Source organism: Oxyura jamaicensis, chromosome 4 (genome assembly GCF_011077185.1).
Source record: "Oxyura jamaicensis isolate SHBP4307 breed ruddy duck chromosome 4, BPBGC_Ojam_1.0, whole genome shotgun sequence".
In the NCBI taxonomy this organism is placed as follows: Eukaryota; Metazoa; Chordata; class Aves; order Anseriformes; family Anatidae; genus Oxyura; species Oxyura jamaicensis.
Window position 1 is genome coordinate 34,121,727 of NC_048896.1, and position 20,075 is coordinate 34,141,801.

The 20,075-nt window shown below is 36.0% G+C and overlaps 1 long non-coding RNA gene across 1 annotated transcript in view; it reads right to left on the reverse strand.

Moving 5' to 3' along the window:
- LOC118166404 overlaps positions 1 to 20,075 on the reverse strand; it is a 66,397-nt gene that overhangs the window by 44,795 nt on the left and 1,527 nt on the right. Inside the window, exon 2 of the long non-coding RNA XR_004750479.1 lies at positions 19,870 to 19,994. This is a non-coding gene — a long non-coding RNA (uncharacterized LOC118166404). The remainder of the gene's footprint in view (positions 1 to 19,869; positions 19,995 to 20,075) is intronic.

The window sequence follows — 20,075 nt, forward strand, 5'->3', positions numbered from 1 at the left end:
CTGTTAGTGTAAGTGCTTTGATATTGCACAATCTATGTTTCACAACATAAAAATGCTTCTTAGAGGAAAGCCTTTAGGAGCAACGGAGTTTTTACATCAAAATGTTTTCATCAGGAGTATGCACACACACACAAAAATTAAGATGCAAGCCTATGCACAGGGGGCTTTGTGTACCCATGGGCTCTCCAAAGAGCTGGAACAGAATCTGATGTTACTACTGAGAATGTGAAGAAAAATCCAAGCTCCTATCCCTTCTGTGGGAGTAGCTGCTCAGATGTCCAGTTATGCTCTCATCACAAACAACAATCAAGCTCACAGGAACATTGGCAATCACACACTTCTCCGTATTTAATATTGGCCTCCCTTTGTTCAGTTAATTCAGTTCTCTTCTTCCATCTTAGCTTCAAACAAAGGCTTGGGAAACAAGAGTGAAAGCCAAAAACCAACTGAGTCCAAAGAGATAATGATCTCTCTTTCTTCATGTTAACTCTGATGGATGTGACAAAGTTCCTTTCTCAGCCCTCGCACATTCAATAAAGGATTCCATTGACTAGAACTAATCAAGCTTTACTAAAAATTGGCAGTTAATTAGACACCGAATTTTCTTCCAGTTCAGACTGGTTTTGCATTTTAAGACATCAGAAGATAGAAGGCCATTTTGTATTAATCACTGAAAAAAGGTCACAAGTATCATGTTGTATTAATATGTTTCTTTGTTATTGGGCAATTAAAAACCCTAAAAGTGGTATTATGACACTTGCTGGTCAATTCATCAGCTGTAACATGCAGTGTGTAATCAGCTCAGCATTACTACTTGCTTGACGTTCTCAAAATGACGGTGGATATGCAGTCTGCATATTTGAATGTCTGCACAATGCATGAGCAGCATCAGGTTGTGATCTTGACCTCACTAACCCTGGATTTGATCTGAGGTAGTACCAGCCATATAACACAGTTTGCTTACATATCTGATCTGCAAAAGGAAGAAAAAATAAATAACATTTTCCTCCCACTTAAATCAATGAGCTTGCTCTCTGTTGCAACATAGCATATGTAGGCCAGGATCTAAAAAAAAAAAAAAAAGATAAACCTTTGTAAATCTATGTCTAGACTTCTGTATCATATTTTTTCTGTAAGAATAACTCTATTTACCTAAAAAAGCAAACCTTAATATTGACCTTCTATTTTATATTGCACTGTGTTTAAGAACTGTGTCTATAAAATTAATGCAGACCTTAGCTGTAATTGCAACACATTTATTAGTACAATGGAAAGATTTTCTACCCATTCCAACATATATTTGCTAAATCTTTAGAGGTCACCTTTAGGGTAAGCTTTTAATGAAGTCCATCAGCTTAAAATCAGCTGTTTTAAAATGTTTATTTTTCTGGATCAAGCATAATTTCCATGTCCAGTACAATGCAACATATATTAAGGCATGGATGTTGCTGAAGCTATTTACATTGGCTTAATGATTTTCAATATATAACAAAGCAAATAAAAGGACTACCTAATTTCACTTGATTTTGAAGCATCACCGTTGAATGCAAAGTGTTCTGGTAATTTTTTTGAAATTGTCGCCCAGCTTTTAGTTTGGTTTAGAAGCAACTAACTGTCAAAAGCTGAAGGTTGTCTTAAGAGAATGTACTCTTCTGTTACTTTAGTTCTGCAGTGTTTTTTCCTTGTATTAATAGAGAAATGCATGCATTGCTCTATGACTTTTAATTGACTGTGCTTATGGAGAATCTTAAGATGAGACACATTAATGGAGATAAGGAGAATGCTTACAGAGATGTATGAAAGTGTTATTTTTCATAGTTAATTACAAAAACTGTAATTTATTCTTCATAACCAAACTTGATATGACATGTTAGATAGCAATGAACTAAAAATTGTGGTGGATAATGAACTATGGACAATGAACTAACAAAATGGCACTACTAGGCATGAAGAAATCGTTTTAAGAGAAATGTTTTTCAGGTTTGAGCTGCAGAAAAATAAGGAATTCCTTGACTAGAATAGCGGACTACTGGAAGAACATTATGGAATATCAGATCAGTGGCAGGTTCTGATACTATTAGTAAGCAACGGTACTATATAAATTACCTTATTGGCTTGACGGGAAAGCAGAATATTGCTTCACGTGAATAAATTTATTAGATATGTTCTTTCACCAAGTTGAATATTCATTATTATTCTTCCTCTCTCCCCTCCTGTACATGCTTGCGTTATGGAAAGGTGAGGTTAGCCAAAGTACCTGTCCATTTAAACAACTGGACATAAGCTGCTCCCCACAAATCAGTGGGGTAATCCTGCAGTCCCACACCACAGCAAGGGAAAAACAGAGGAGAAATAATGATTCTGAGTCATAATTCTTTTCCTGACTGGAAATGGACTCATGGACTGAACACCTTTGCATAGGGTGGGTCAGAGAAATGAAGTTTAAACAACAAATATTACACCTTAAAATGGAATCAATGGAGTACAGTGAGGGTCAGCTATAACCATAGCACGTACAGACTTCTGCATAAAAGTTGAAAGTCCATTCTTTGTACTTGACGAGTTCCACATTTCAGCTGATGCTGTAATTCCTTGCTGAATACTGTCATGTGAAGTAGATGACAAACTAAGACAGCTTGGATTGAAAATTCTGCTCATCATGCAAAGGCAAGATGTTTGCAATTTTGTGACAGATTTTCCTATATTGAACTCATGTCTACAGATGTTTAGATTTTAGGATGCTTTAAAGTCCAGATTATTTTTTGACTAGTACTTAACACTTTTGCTGACTAAAAAATGAGTAAACTCCAGTTCTTTGTAAACCGCATTAGCAGTTAACACTTCAGTACCGGATATCTGTACAATAGTATTTATACTCCAAAAAAAAGAAGTCTTAAAACAAATGCTGCCAGATAGAAGATTAATGAAATATTATTATTTTTTTCTCCTGGCAACAGAATTCTGTCTTTCGCTAAAAATATTTTAACTGATGAATGTATTTTTGTCATATTCATATCATTTTCTGTAGAGAAGAAGAATGAAGTTTCAATGAGCAAGAATCAGTCATACTGAATGAATATATCATAAAAAAACAAGTCAGAAATTCTGCCTAACTCAGGTGATTATACTTTTAGTATCAAACCAATATATATGTTGAAATATATGATGATTCAGACCAGTCATAATAAGTGTTTTCAAAGTAATTACTCCTGAACATTGTGTATAAAGTCAATTGAAATGTATTTTTTAAATAAGAATTTAATAAGAATAAAAAAAAAATCATTCTAAAGTAGAGTTACAAAATTTGTAGGAAGAATTCAAAAGAGCAACAAGTAATTACAAACAAAACAACTTAAGTTGGAAGAAAAAAAAATACTCCAACGTGACAAAAGAATAGGTTTTGCTTTCAGATAGAGTCACTAGATCAATATTGAATTTTCTCAGCTGTGAATGGTAGGACATGGATTTGAATCATGCAGGCATGAATTTGTTATGCTCAGTAACAAGCCAGTTTTTGCCTTACCTATGCATTTTGGAGAAAAGATTTGCATGTTTTCATTCTCACTGAACACTCCTGAGAAAGCTGAGAACAAGCAAACTGTCCCCACAGCTTACATGAGGAAAAGATTTCTGTTTATCATAATGATCTCTCACATAACAACTTTTTAATCCTCTGTTAAGAGGAATGAGACAGCTGCATTTGAAGCCCTTCCTCCAGCTGTGTATTGCTCAGTTGTTGTTTTTTCAAGGAATTCAGGGACTTGTGTAATTAGACTGAAGGGAGATTGGGTCATGCTTAACAGTTAATTCTGCTAATATAGCTGATGTGTCCAAATGTTCCTTTGGGGTATGTGTGTAAATATCTTCTCTTGGTAATTCTCTACTCTACACTTCTTATCATAATGACTTGGCAGCTCCTTCAAATATCTACAGTCTATGTTCATCGAGTTTTAAGGTAAATATATTAGGATGCAATTTCTCATTTATTAATTAACAGTGCAAGCAATATTACAAGGATACCAGATTATGAAGAGTGGACGTGAAAATAATCCATAAAGAAAGATTAGGAATTCCACACTGCTGAATACTTCTAAAATTGCAACTTTGTTGACTCATCAATGACATGTAATTCAACAGCTGTCTTACAGCCTTTCATTCAGATCATTTATGTTGCAGTTAGACTACTACTGATCCTGAGCTAAGGTTCAGTTTAGTAGAGGTAATGGAACTCAGTATTTTACAGAATCAGGCCAGAGACAGCAAACTTTGTAGCTCCCAAAAAGGTACAAGAAGGGCCAGAAAGATGTTAGAATAATTGAATATGTTTCAAAACAAGTAAGCTACTATGAAGAAAAAAAAAAAGTAGCAAGCAATATTCGTGAAAGTTATACAACTAAATGATGCATCATGTTACCATCACACAGTAGCAGAGAAGGGAATAAATAATTCAACCAGGAAGAACAGCAACACGGAGTTAACCACCACTAGACTAAAGAGACAAACATACTTTTCTTTGTTCCAGTACTGAAATGACGTAAGGTATTTCACCTGTTCTCTTTCCCCCTTGCTATTCTGATCTTATATTCTTCAGAGACACGTCCCTTGATATGTTTTGTACAGGACAGCTCCTTAATCATGATTATAATCACCAGGAACAATTCCCATATAAAACCAAAACAAAACAAAATATGAGTTGGTTATGAATTCTGTTCTTGAGAAAGGAAATAAAACAACAGAGAAATAACAGAAATGTCTAAAAGCAAAATCACAATTAAAAATCTTAACACTGGAATTGCATGACTTATTGAATACAACACTCTGCTTCAGTTGTTAGATTAGCTCCTAATTTCCATATAATCAATTTAATCAATGGTGTCATTCAAAACCCAAACACCATGCAAATACAGAGTCCTGATCTATCAGGCATTTTCAGGTTACACCTAGCACATACCAACAGGAGTAACCTACTTCCAAGTTTCAGCTGTTACTGCAGTATGTCTGTGGACAGAAACAGCAGGAATATGGCACTGCCTGCCTGTATCAGGAGTGAGGAAATCAGGGCCCACAACTTCAGTTTCTAACTCATGATTCTCTGAGATCTCTAACTGCTTCCTGATCCCTGCTCTGGATCTCCCCGTGTCTCTGTATCACCAAGCTATTAGTCACAGAGTATGTCTGCATTAAGGCTTTATTTTAGATCTACAGTACACTGTTTTCGTGAATATCTCCCCCACCCCCACTTTACTGTACCTTGGATCAGATCACAGAATTTCATTTCACTTGGAGGAGGCTTAACTAGAAGACTCAGTCAAATTGTCATCAAGTGCTCTGTATGGTAGATTCTCACAGGAAGCAACTACCATGCCTTCCTTCCCTGTTTCTCATCTCTTGGTTTGTAAATTTTAGTTAGTTTTAGAGAAAATCAAAACATATGGTGCAACAGAGTAGATAATAGCTATTTGATTTTTCAGGAAATATTATTAAATAACATGACCAACCAATCAAAGTGCAATATTTGCACCTATTTAGCATACTCCAATCATTGCTAATAGCGTCATAAACAACAACAACCAATAGGGAGTTTGAGCAAATCCTCACAAAAATGATATAGCAGTAGATGAACAGCATGGTATAAAATTGTCGCCATCATCCTCATCATCATTTCATTATCACCACTTGCAGCATTCTTTTTCTCCTGAATTACCTCATGCTATTTATGTCTCTGTGTGCTACAGACCCCACCAAGAAACCTCTGCGTCTGTCTCAACCCTGTGTGCAACAGTGTCCTCTCTGCCTTCTACAATGCATTCTGTTACTTTTCTTCCACCCAGTAGGACAGGGTAGAGTGCTTCAGGGGTTGCAAATGAAAACAAAACAAAACAAAAAGAAGGGAAAAAAAACAGGCACCAGTGAGATCTTCTTGCTCTGCTAATACAAAATCTTACAATTCACCACTACCAATGAATGCAGCTCTATTGTACTAATGTACCAACTAAAGACAAAAAGTCTTTTCCTGCCATTAGCTCATAACGAAAGAGGCCCTGCCCAACTAAGTGTTCTCACAGTGCATGGGAACTTTCTTCAGCTCTTGAATCATTCTAGACATGCTGTGAATAGCTCTCTGTCTTCATGAACTAGAGGACGGAACTGTGACGTGGAAGACGAAGATAAGACTCCTCTGGAATAGCTCAGATTCTGCCGGTCTGGCCCATAAAAATCTAGGAACATTCTTACTTCCTTTCCCATGGTCATAAACTCTGGATAGAATGTGGAACTTGTGTCAAAGGGGAAGACTACTTAGTTAGTGAGTTATGTTGCTTATCCTTATTTAAGAATTTGTCTGAATCAGACAATCGCTATCAGAAACATCCTCCTTTGCTAAGAACCGTGGGGGTATTTTTGTCTTGTAGGTTTTGTTTGAGATGGGGAAAATCCTAATTTAAGACTTCCTGGACTCCTTTTCTTCTTTGTCTCCCATATACAATCTTGGCTCTTGGACAGTTTTGGTAAGGCCTCTCATATTTTAGTGCTCAATAGGACCAAACTCAAACTGAACTGTGTAATGATATTTCAAATAAGTTGATAAAGAGTTGAAAGTTACAGGAAAACCAAATGAATAACGAGAAAATCATTGCTGAACAGAAAGGATGATATAAAGGCAAACTAGAAAACAATGTAGAGTAACAGATGAGTAGAGAGTTAAAACTTCCTCTGACTGATTCTTCTGCCTCTGAAACCTCAATCAGCAAGACTATCTTCTCTTGGAGACCATTGATTGCCACTAAACCACAATAAAATGTGAAGAAAATATGAAGAAAAAACAATTCAACTTACCGAAGTTGGTTGTAAAAACATTCTCTTCCCATCTGTTCCTGAGAAAGTAGTTATTATGGATGGCAGTGTACGGGTCACTACTCCCTTAGGGACACTGAATACGAGCAAGAGAGACTGGTTTTATACTGGCAGTATACTGGCAGCATTTAGCATTTTTCTACATTTGGATAGATTCCAATCATTGTTCTGTTTTGAACATGAAAGTATTGGGGCACTGGGTATATAACAGATTATTTTTATAGTACCTTTTATGAGCCTACTTTTTTGGATTTATATATATATATTTTTGTCTGAATTAATTTTTTTTATCAATTTATAAAATGTACATCAATGAAACTACATTCAGCACGTAAAACAAAACTATAAATGTATTACAAGATTCACAAAATCCAAACACAATGAATATTTTCATGAGACTTTGTTAGCTGTACAAAAGCAGTTCAGATTATCACTCTTTTCCATCTACAACAAGTTTGCATGACAATTCATTGGCTATTCTGAACAAACATCACCCACTTCATGCCAAGAATTCTTATTAAAGCATGACTTGACATCAGCTATTTCTGATCATTTTAGGATAGAGAGTTGTGGTACAACTTGATCAACAGCTATTAAAAGCTGTGACTCAAAAGTACTATTTCTCTAACCTAATCCTTTCTATCTCTTTTCTAGACTGAGGAACATTCTTATTTCACTTGCCACTCCCAGTGTGATTTTCTGTGTGAGCACTCAAATCTTGTGGGCTTTGCTATTCTGAGGAGGCACTGCAAATGTAGACACCACACAGACAAGTATACAGAACAGTATGTGCACCAGAGTACGTATGTACCAAACAGAGGAAACACATACTTAAATATTCAGAATAGCTAACAGAATTTTAAACTAAATGAAAGCAAGAAAATGAAATTAATACTTTGGGATAATCAGAACTATTTCAGTCCAGCACTTTGTGTTTTATTCTTCGTGAAAATTAGTAAATTCAAGAGAGAACATTCAAAAGCTTCAACAAAAATGAAGACAGTTTAGAGTTAAGACACCTGGTACAAACCAGTAACCCAATGACTGTTGTAATTACCTCCAATAACATGTCATTACTATAGGACTGAGCTGAAGCTTTTTGGATAGCTCAGCCAGGCAGCTTAGTAGCAACTGGTCAAATAATATAATTTCCTAGATCTTCATGTTCAACAACACATTCCTTTTTTCCTCTGGGAATAATGTTGTTATTAGTACTGTTCTCTACAAGTTATTATTATTTTCTTACAGTAATACATAAGGGTGGCACTCAGGGAAACTTGATTTACAGTTATATATTACAGTTACAATTTTATCCATGGTATTCTTCCTTTTATCTGTTGATGGTGACTATGTCCTACAGTTCCCAAGAGTCATTCTAGGATAGGCATCCCTACTGGCACCTCTCCAAAAAGCATCCTCTCTGCCAGCACACAGCAGATCTTCTATGATTTGTTCTAATTCCAACCTTTCCACACCATGGTTATTCTACAAACTTATTAGACAGTATTACATAAAGAGCTCTACCTCTACACCCACCAGTGTGTCATAGCAAATGTGGGGGAAATCTTGCACCAGGACAGCGCCTCTGCATTACCAGACTTCTCTACTGTCCTCCCAGGGCCCTTCTGCATCCTGGAAGCTGACAGCCTACACTAGGTAGATGTCTTCATAGGGTTGGCCTGCTGGAGTATCTACAACAAACAATTTTTCCTATCCCCATCTCATGCTGACCTCATGTCCTGCAAAGGCAGGGCATGCCAGAATGCCTCATGTGCAGAATCTCTTTATCACCTGACAGGTTGCACGATGCTGGGCCTTAAAGAGAATCTGTAACCCTAAGCTGGTTAATACCACTGGGGTGCAGAGCAAGCTGCCTGCAGGAAACAAGTAGGCAGAAATCTTTCTTTAGTTTATGCCACAACACACTGCATTCCAAAAAAAAAAAAAAAAAAAAAAAGGCCAAACAATGAACTGCACAAAGGGGACCCTGTCTCTTGCCCCATCCTGGGGTATTCTGCAATTAGGTGGCCCAGAAGTACTGGGCTCTTATTCCCAAAAGACAAAGACACTTTATAATACAAGCAATATCAAAAGAAGCCTCTTCAGGCATGGCTATCAGTGAAGAGCATTTGACCTTCAGGAACACTAATTGATGCCACTGACTCCTACCACTGATGCTGCAGGGTCAGTTAAAGCTTCAGACTGGTACTATTACAGTAAACACCTAATTAAAGTATCCATAAAAAAAATTAAAGAGATATGCAAGTGCAAGCCTGTTTACTGTAAACTTACCTAAGCAGGTAAAGTAGTGAATCTACATTCTAGGAGATTTAAACCCATCGGTATGACAAAAATTCTGCTCTCTAAAATATTTCAGAAGACGGTGCAATGGATTTTTACCTCTATAAACCAGACAAGCTTCATCGATCTTACTGAAATTATCTTAATTTATTCTGGATTTCTGTTAAATCTTTCACAGTCTACAGATTTATTAGAGTAACTCAGGGTTACATGGGAGACAGGGTTACATGTCACTCTCATGGTGACATGGGAGAACGCTATGCACCTGCACCTCACAACACATTTAGTAGAACTTGGTACAACATCCTGTCCGAGCAGCCAGATTATTTAGCCCTTTGTGATTGACAGTAGGACAATTCATGTAACCATTCTAGCTTATCAAAACCAAACAAACAAATCACATCCATAAAACAAACAACAACGACAACAAACCATTATGAATTGTAAATAATTTAAAAGCTTGTATATATTATACATTATTATTTCATAAACTATGCTGGTGCCATTTTCTAATAGAAATGCTGTGTAACTAACATTTTTAAAATACTTTGTCTAATTTTCAGACCATAGACACGTGTAAGATGAATACAATGATGGATAGAAAATTAGTACATAAAAGAGGTCAGCCACTCTTAGAAGATCACAGCAATTAGACCACTTGTTTTCCTAGTACATGCAGACTAAGATTCTGGTTCAGGTTTCACTTTTCCTTGCACAGAACTCTGTCTGCTACCCCAAGGGCCCGTGAAGTATATTCTCCTGTCTGATTCCCTGCAGAAGAAAATGCTTTCACATAATCTGTGATAAAAATGAATTTTCAGGTTCCCATATAAGTAACAAGGAAGGAAACCTCATTCTTTCTAGTGTTTGTTTAGCAGCTAGACTTCAAACATTCTCTGAAAAGCAGGAATGCTTTTCAACTGCAGGAAAAGGAAAATTGAAACACAACAAGCACACTGAACAGATGAAAGGTCCTTAGCTGCATCTACAGATTACATAATAGGTTAACAATGATGGGAACCAAAAATGTGGTTACAAATCCAAGATAAAGAGGGCAACCAAACTACACAAGGTTCACGACAAGTATTAATTCTTTTACAGTTAATTTTGTAGGGTTACTGTTCTCATTTTATACAACCTAGAGTAAGAAAATGCTTGTCTGAATGCTTGACTGACCATGAAGATTCAATGTCACATAGTTTATTCTTTTAAAGTTTGTGTATGAAACAAATAGCAGCAGGAAACATTTGCATTTTAAGGAAAATTAAGAATTCTGTAACAGACAAATGAGAAAGTCAATCAGCTATTGTTTTAGTCTATGACAAATAATCTTAATTCTGACTCAAACTGATTCATTGTCCAGAAATATATATTTTTTTTGCATTTCTGCACTGAAAAAACAAAGCAAGAGCTCCCTCTATGTAACTCTGTATGCATTACTTTTCTGTATTCTGTATTATAGATATGTTTGTTTTGTGTATTAAAAGTTCTATTGTGTGAGTAAATGATGTATATAAGGAAACAGCAAAAATATGAAAAAAATAAAATAAAATAAAAATCATAGTCCCCAGTACTAGATTGAAATATTTTCTTTCAGTAGAAATTATAGAGAACAATTGTAATCTAAAAATGTAGGCTTGTTATAGTAAATGAGTTGATATTGAAGGTTCACTGAAGTTACAGAGCCAGAATTTCAGATGAAGCATGCCTACTTTCTGATGCACAAACGCTTCTGCTTCAAGGTAAAATAAACCAGACTACTAAGAAATATCTGAGGAGGCTCATTATTACTACAGTCAGATGGCAGCAGCATTTACCATTCTCAGCTATCTTCCTTGTCTCTCTGTCTAAAGCTTCTGATCTAACAGCAGGAACGACCACCACAGATGGCTTACTATCTCACACAGCTCACCATACCGAAGTATATTGGTGCTACTTAGGGTTACTTTAACACCCTGGGTAGTAAACTGTAGTTGTTTAGAACATGTTTCAAGTGTGGATGCTACTGCTGCAGGAGCAATAAACTTTCAGAGGATGCCAGGCAGACAAGCAGTAATTGCTTCAGCCAAATGAACTCCAATCATTTGTGTTTGTAAATTAAAACTCTGAATACAAAGGTGATTTTTAGTGATGTGTTTTAGAAATGGGAACCATTACAACATTTCCAGCCTCTCTGTACAAGGATACTCCTGCCTTATGTAAACAATTCCTACAGCTATTTGTAATTTTGCACAGAATGTTGGCAGACAACTCCACAACTAAAGGGGAAAAAATGTTTTTATTCAAGAAAAAGAATCAATAATGCATGATGGTAGTGAGCACTGCTAACAAGTAGTTGATGTGCATATCATTCACTGCCTTAAAGCTGTACAAAATGATTCCACATTTCATTGCATTTTCTAAGACAAAGTCATCCTTTCAATTCAGAATCAAAACTTTTGCCAGCACATTTCAAACTGAAGATGGAAAGTTAACTTTTGTCTTGAATTTTGTGTCAGTTCTATTTTCCATTTCTATTTCCAGTTCTATTTTCCATTTAGCAAGCTCTGGGACTAAAGTGGTTAATGACATTGATAACTCCCATGTTAGCAGTATGCAAGTCTTACTGTTTACTTGGAGGTTTCCTCCCCTTTTCTTCAGTGGCTAGGCTGACCAGCATTATGCTCAGAGCTACGAAAAGAAGAACACCAAATGCTTATGGCTCATTGACTTCAAAAATTCCTTCCTCATACCCTGAGGAAAGCAAAAAACAAAACAAAAAAAACAACAACAACAAAAAACCCTTGCCTTCAGAATCACTGCTTACCTTGCAGAAACATTCAGTGCCTCAACACCAAATGTTCTGGCAAAATGCAGCACTTTGACCAGGGCACTTGTCAACCTATGCTGTTGAGAAACTTGTAACCTAAGCTGTGAAGAAATCCTCCAAGACTACTTTCAAGACATTCAGACACAGGGCATCCTAAAAAAAGGTTGTCTTGCCAGTCTCAGGACATAATCACTGTAAGACTGATAGCATCCAGTCTGGATCATTTGATGGCAGACACCTTCCATTCTTGCATTTTGTATAGCATATCCGTCTCCTGAAGAATGGATTGTGAGAGGCTAGGTGCCTTTCGAATTAGCAATTATCTTATCCAGATCTTCGTATCTGTGGTTCATTGCTGAGGTATGTGTCTCTGGCTTCTGGCTTATACTCTAAGTAGCTTTGTGGAACTCGTTATGTTGACACATTCCCAGTACTGAATGCATGTTCAATAACTGCTCATCTGAATAACCCACTACCATTACAGTGGATTTTCTGGACAACTTATAATATGTAATGAGAACAACATTATGACGTGGAACATACTACTGATAAATCTGGAGATGTAACAAGCAATAAATTCAATTCCAATTATACAGTTGTAAAGCACAATCCAGGTATGACTGCAAGACAGGTGGGCATATATCGGATAACCTGCCCAGTATTAGTAATTTGCTGGCAACCACAATGTAAGACCTCTGGCAACTCTGTGCATGTTTTTGGATTGCTTAAGCCTGTACAGTCTTTACTGTCTTTGAGGAACTAACTAATTACACTAAATTTACCTGTGATGTGATCACACAGTTATTTGGGCAGACAGGCCTAATGCAATGACATCAATCTTCCCAACCAACAACAGAAATAGTGTGGGGAGGGACAGCCAACATAGTAGAATCCTCCTTGGCTGCCAGAACGGTGGGAGGTAGACCACTGGCACATGCTGCATGCTAGAGGAAGTAGCCTTTCATTATAAGATTCAGTATTTTCTTCAGGGTCTAAAAGTGTATACTGAGCAATTCAGTCCAGTAATGAAACTTTTAGAAGAAATATATTGTGTTGATTTGTCTCTACTGAAGAAGGACATCTTAATACTGAATTGTATCTTTTTTTTCTAATATTTAAATATGGGTCAGGCAACACCAGTGTGAATTTGCATTCATAATTCCTTTCTGAAAAGATAATTTGACATGCTCTCCTTTTTCACTTTACTGTGTATTCAGCTTTAGCTGCAAAGATCATTTACTCTGCTAATGCCTTTCCCCTTCAAAAATGTCTGTGGATGCCATGTCTCATGATGAATACCCATTTGTAAACAAAGTAGTGATTCATTATTATAGCTGAAGGGCATCGTTTTACCTGGATGTAAATTCATCATTTTTTAATGCCTCACAGCTTGATGCTTGAAATCTCATCAAGCACTCTGAAAGCTTTGTTGACATAGACTGATGATCCAAACAATTAACTTAATAATGGCATCAGCAACTGGAGGTTGGTATCAACCAGAGAAAGTGAGCCAAGTTCATTCCTACTGTACGCCTAATAAAGTCAAAGGAGGTACACTAGGGTTCTATTTATTGCAAACAATGTGTTTAACCTCCTTTTTTGCTGTTCTAACTAATTTTATGAGTCTAGCTATACTTCATTAAGTACTCTGTTGACAACAAATTGAAACATTTTTTTTTAACAAGTTATGTCCTACACACTGTTAACAAATCTACTTTCTCAGAAGGGTTTCAGAAAAGCTAATCATCTGTGAATATTCTGTTAAAGCTCAGCTGAGAAGTGGTTAACTCCAGATGTTAATTACTACCCCACACCTGAGATACGGACATGTGGTAGCTGCCCATATATGTAATTTCTGGTCTGCTCTGATGCACAGCAAATTTGCATCCAGTAAAACTCACTCTTTGTTCCTTTCCTGGCTTATGGATGGTCTGTCTCAATGCATCTCTACATGATGTGGGAATCCACTGATGAACATAAGTCAACGTTTGAATTCAAGCTAAACAAATCACGATTGTGTTGAGGAACATCTGCTACAGACTTTGAGGGATTCTAAAGTATTACAGTCATGACAACCACCTCATTATTATATCCATAGCTATCAATTTTTCTACAACGTATGTTACATTAACATCAACCTTTAAAGAAATCCAAAGCACTAACTCTTAAAATTAGGAAACTAATTCTTTCCTAGAACTCTGTGATAGTTTAACAGTGATCCTGATGTATCATGTCAACTGACGTAATCATATTGGCAAAGAGTGCCTGGGAACCGCTGGTTTCAAGCTGGAGACTGACAAATGAATAGCTTTTCTTTCTGAAGAGAGCCAGGTGCATGGAGTTAGATGTAAAGGGATTAGGTATTGCCTTGAAGCTAAACTGTTTCATCCTCTCTTTGATAGTAATAAATGGGAAAAATTCAAGAGTCATACAGAAGTACTCAGACTCCAAAGATGACACCTGCCACTGCCTGTCTGTCACCTTTTTTTTTTTTTTTTTGGAAGTTTTTGTCTTTTTTTTATGGTATTGGTAATTTCCATTGCCTTGTCACTACTTTCATCTACCAGAGTTATTTTAACTCAGATTTAGAATAAATTCTTCAGATATTTCACAGCAGTTGATATATCTTTAATGGTACAGTTAAGGTTCCCATGTTAACACTTGTACATCTGGCACTACAGAAAAAGCGTGAGTGCTTAGCTAAGTAATTTTCCTACCTGTAAGAATTCAGGCACAACTACGCACAGCCAGCTGCTTGTATTTGTCAGGTCAGCTGCACACATTAATGACCTTGCAGTTGCAATTTAGTTGCAGTAACAGCTAAAACTTACATGTTAAATATAAAGATACTATTGAATAGTTTAGTGGTAATGATTAGTAGTAATTTTAGTACAGTTATTAACACAGCAAAACAAGCACTGCGTAGTTGTACTGAACTTTCTTGTAGTAAGATGCTGTGTGCATTTAATACAAGGTTGTTTTCAAGAGAAGCAAAAGTTAAAGTGATTCTACACTATTAGCATATAAATGGAGATTATGATATTCCATATGCAGTCAAAAGTACCTATTTGTTTACTAGAGTTCAATGCATAAAAAGTAATTACTGATGATCGTGATTGACAGAGCAGGGACAAAAAGATGAGGAACAATTGGGGAGCATACTAACATACAGCCAGGTCAACTGTAGATCAACTCATGTTCCCAAAGCATGATACGCTGTAGGGAGGACAAGAATGCATACACTTGCATATATTTTAAAGTAATTTCTCCAGATTTTTTCAAGTTGTAGATGAAATACTTTGCTACTGTTCATAATTTCTGAAAAGCAATGAATCTAAGTCAAAACTGATGTAGTAAATCTGTTCATTCTCTTTTAGAATACAAGAGCAAAGAAAACTGAAAGACAACACGTATCAAGTTAAAACAGAGTATTTTGTAAAACACTTATTTAATACATTGACCTCTCCACCACAAGATAATAACTATGTGTTAGGAACAGACAGAAAAAGCAAAAATCTAATGAAGCTACTGTATTTTAATATTTTGTCTAGTGTAACATTTTCATAGTTACATTTTCATCAATTATAGTATTGCCATATATAACAGATGTTATGACAAAATGATAAAAGGAAGTGAAAGAGGAATAATACTATATATTCCCGTATTCAAACTGCTCTGTTATCACAACTCTTATACAAAACAAATCATGCATCATAACTTAAATTCTGATGGCTCCAGCTTTTAGCATGCATCTTAGTCAAGATCTCCCCCTTCTTTCATCCTTATCCCTTTTCTAAGGCAAATGTGTACAGCTGTTTTGTTTGTTCATTTGGTTCTGCTGTCTATACTGGTCTGTTGAAGATTTATAAACACAGAATGGATAAGAGAAGGTGGTGTATTTGACAGGCAAAGTTAACGTTGTGGTGCATGATCTGTAATACACAACTGTTCTAACACCAAAACAATATTTTCTTCAAACATTGCGTAAATTGGAGGAAACAGTAATATAGTGACTAAAGTAGCATAGTGACTAAATATTTTGTCCATCAACATCTCCATAGGAACTTCTCCCTTTTGTTTGATGAAAATATGTAGTTCCTTATGAAGAAGGTTAAGAGCATATATGCATATGCCCAGCCCCCATGCAGCAGATTGGCGCAGCCCAAGCACCACCGAACAAGTGAATCTGCCTTACAGGCTTTACTGTAAAGCATCTCCTTTGCCCATGAGGTGTGTATAGAAAACTGCAGTAGAAAACTTTAAAATAAAGTTACTTTTAAAAGTAACTAGGTCTTATTCTTAAAATAGAGCTACATGTGTAGCTCACAGTATAGGAATATGCTGTTAAAAAGCACTACGTTATTTTATCTTATACAGTGTTTCAACTTCTAACAAGAAGTTGAAATTAAAATACTTGTTATTAGTTTGCACTGAGAATACATAAAAGACCGGTAGTATAAAACATATTATGCTGTTTTATAGACACGGCAATAATGAAAACTTTGCTAAGGCAACGACACTCGCCAACTACTGGTGAGACTCAGGAGAAATTCCTTAACAGATGTTTCCTACATCAAAAAGATACTTTGCCTTCTCTGATTACGATGATCTTGAGAATTCATGATTTGATTCAATGATCAACACCTCTTCAGTAGTCCCATAAAAAACAAATTCTTGCAATATATTTTCCTTCCACAAAGCAGCTGGTAAAATTTATTTACAGCCTTGAGTCCATTATGGTGAAGTTGTATTACAGCATTCTTGTGTTCATGAAACAATTAGGGTTGTGTCAGCACATCAGTCATATACTGATGAATGCACATCCAATTTTCTTTACCATTTTATAAGCTACTATCCTCACAGTGACCAGTGACTACCATACTATAAGCTGACCTGACAACTGACATACTGAAAATTTCTACTGCTTTGCTCTAAGATGATTTATTACTATTTACTGCAAACATACTTCAACAAGCTTCCTTTGACAGCTGTTATTCATTATTTTCAGATGCCCCCTAACCTGCGATGCACCGAGTACTACTGCTAGATAACTTTTTTTTTTTCTTTTCTTCAAGTTTCATCATTAAACATTATTGAGGTATCTTTCCAGAAGAGATATTGAGCTCATTCTAGAACAAGAAGTCATCACAAAAAGTGAGAGCGTCAGCAGCTTATACCTATGACTGCAAGTAGCTCCATCAGAGCAAAAAAATAATAACAGTTTGAGATACTCAGTAAGCCTGGAAATATGGACAGTCAAATGAACATTGCTTTAACACAATATCCAGCACCTACTAATTTTACATTTTTAAATTTATTTCAAGGAATCTTCAAATCGAGGATCATACTAATAATCAAACCTATAACATACACTTCATCCCAACAACAGTTGCTCAGCTCACAAAATATACGTTGCATATATAACAGCAATGAAGTACATTTTTACATTTTTTTTTTGTAAAATTTTTACAGAAAAAAAATAAATACCTTGAAACAGCAGCAAACACTGAAAATAAATTCTTGCCAAGGCAATGTGAAAAATCCCTTGATTTTTCAGATTATTAAGGGATTTTGAGAGTTATATTGTAGCTTTTTGTCAAAAGGTTTTATCAAAAGTATCCCTTCTATTTTCACTGATTTTCATAAAGAAAATACTACAGTTCAATTTAAGTTTTCCCCTACATTTCAATTTCTTGGGCCAGGGCAAAGGTCTTCTCTATATATATATCTTTATAATAAATATTTTTAATTGAGTTAATCTTTTTCAGTTTTAATATATTAAGTTAGAAGTAACTGCTATTGAAATTTATGAACCTTTTTTTGCATATAACTGACAGAAGAAAAACAACCCTTTGATTCTCAATAAATACTTCTAAACAGCAAGTCATCCCGTTTGGACTGGATCACAAGAGATAGCGAGTCACTGAATAACTGGATAAGTCCAACAACATGTTTTTTGTAATTATAGTGTTCATCCTGAACAACAGTGAAATTGAACATCTGAACTCAGCAGCTTAAAACGTACACTTCAAAAATATCACCTTGCCTACTTCTTGCACATAAATCATGGAATACCACCTTGCCTTTGCAGCCCTTACCTTCTCAACTGCTAAAAATTGCTGGCATCATTAACTCACTTCATATTATGCTATTTCTCTTTCTGTCCAATCTGTCACCTCCTCATTTTCTCCTGCAGCCCGCCATTTGACAGATGCACTTGTAGTAATACTTTTCTGTTTCGACTTATTCAGATTCTGCTATATTGCCAGCTTCCTCCTGAGAGCACTGCTGTACCATGAGCCTGCTTCCTGTGCTTATAAGAACTACAGTAGACTTCCAAGCACCATAAGAACTGCAATATTGTGTCCTACAGATACAATACTTATTTCAAACTTAATCTTTGCTGTGCACATTTATTCCTGATTTATAAAAACTGACTTGTCCAAGGGAGAAGCATACAGCCCACACTATTGTGACGTAGGCACAGGCACACAAGCAGGGAACACACTCTATATATACAGCCTATACATATTAATGTGCACAAACTACATTCACAAATTCTGAAAAATCAAGCAGATTTGATTTATATTGTTTGATCTTATGTACCTGATTTTTAAAGGTGCTGATCATAACTACTCTTTTGTGTACCTTACGTGGTCTTGTATAAAAATTGACAAATAGCAAAGCAAATAAGTTTTGTTTACCTTTTAAAAATCAAATTTAAAAGGGAAATTAAACAATAGGCGTGATTGCAGTATGGCCAGACTGATATGGAACCAATGTCATGAAATTGTTGATACAACATTAATTCAGCAAGGAATTATAGCGGAATTAATTCCCTCCAAAGAAACATGATCTCTAGCAAATCTTATAATCAAACAAGTTTGGTGATGAAGCAAGAAAACAAAACACACAGCTTCTCATACCTTATCCTCTTATCCCTGCTAAAAACAAGGAAACCCTATCTTGTGAAACTGGTTACTTCTCTCAAGGTGATGAGTGTTTACTTGACAAGCAGTGTTTAAAGGTACAGGGGTACAGGTGATACAAATGGACACAGTCACAATCTGCAAAATTGTTCAGATGTGGCTGCAGACAAAAACAAACAAAAAACTGTTTTTCCCCATATTCATATTATTTTCTTAATACCAGTTTTTGCTTTTAGTCTGCCTTCGCTTCTAGTCCAGCTAGGATCTTTGAATTATTTTTGTGTAGTATCTGCCAGTTTAATTAATGGCCTGCTTACTCCCTCTTCCAGATCATTAATGAAGATGTTAAATAAGACCAGGCCCAACACTAATCCTATGGTGCCTTGGCAGACACCTCTCCACACAACATAATTCATCATACCTTTTGTTTGGAGGAGAGTGTTTGGAAGATATAGCTGATGTAAAAGGAGGCTGCCCACCTGCTTCGCTGTGTTAACCAGAGGGAGCACATTACACCAATTACTAAAAAACTTCACTGACTTTATTTGCTTTTTGTTTCAAGCCAGAAAACAAAGAGTGTTGACAAGGTTTAAAAGAAGATCTCTAAACCTTTTGGTTCTTGACACCTGAGACAGTTCAGCAATCAGCTCACTGTAAATGCTCTCGATGAAAATACACAGAACCAGATCCCTACTTTCTGAAATGAAGCACTGCTGAATTACCTGAGATGCAAACTCTGAGTTAAAAAGACTCAAAAATTTAAACTTCTAGAAGAAAGCAACCTATTTTTCTTAAAGCACTCCCGAACAGCATATTAGACTGAAAGTAATGTATGAGAAGTCAGTGTCCTCTACATCTTTGAGGGCAAAGCCTATTTAACAGTAGCTGAACTACTTTGGACAGAACCTTCTACAGATGGAGGATTCTCAAGATTCCCCCTCCCCCCCCAGATAATAACACAGGTAATGTTGTTCTTACCTATATGGTATAACTGACTTTTTTTCATTAGTGGTTTGCAACTTTTGCTATAATCTTCTGTCATAGCTTGTTGGTGTATGTTTTTCCTTTCTAGTAAATCAGCCTCCAGATGGTCAAAGCAAGATCTGGGGGAAAAAAAAAAAAAAAAAAGTATAAAATAAGATATTTAGTGGTCATTGTGAGCCTCGATAGCTTTTACTCTATTT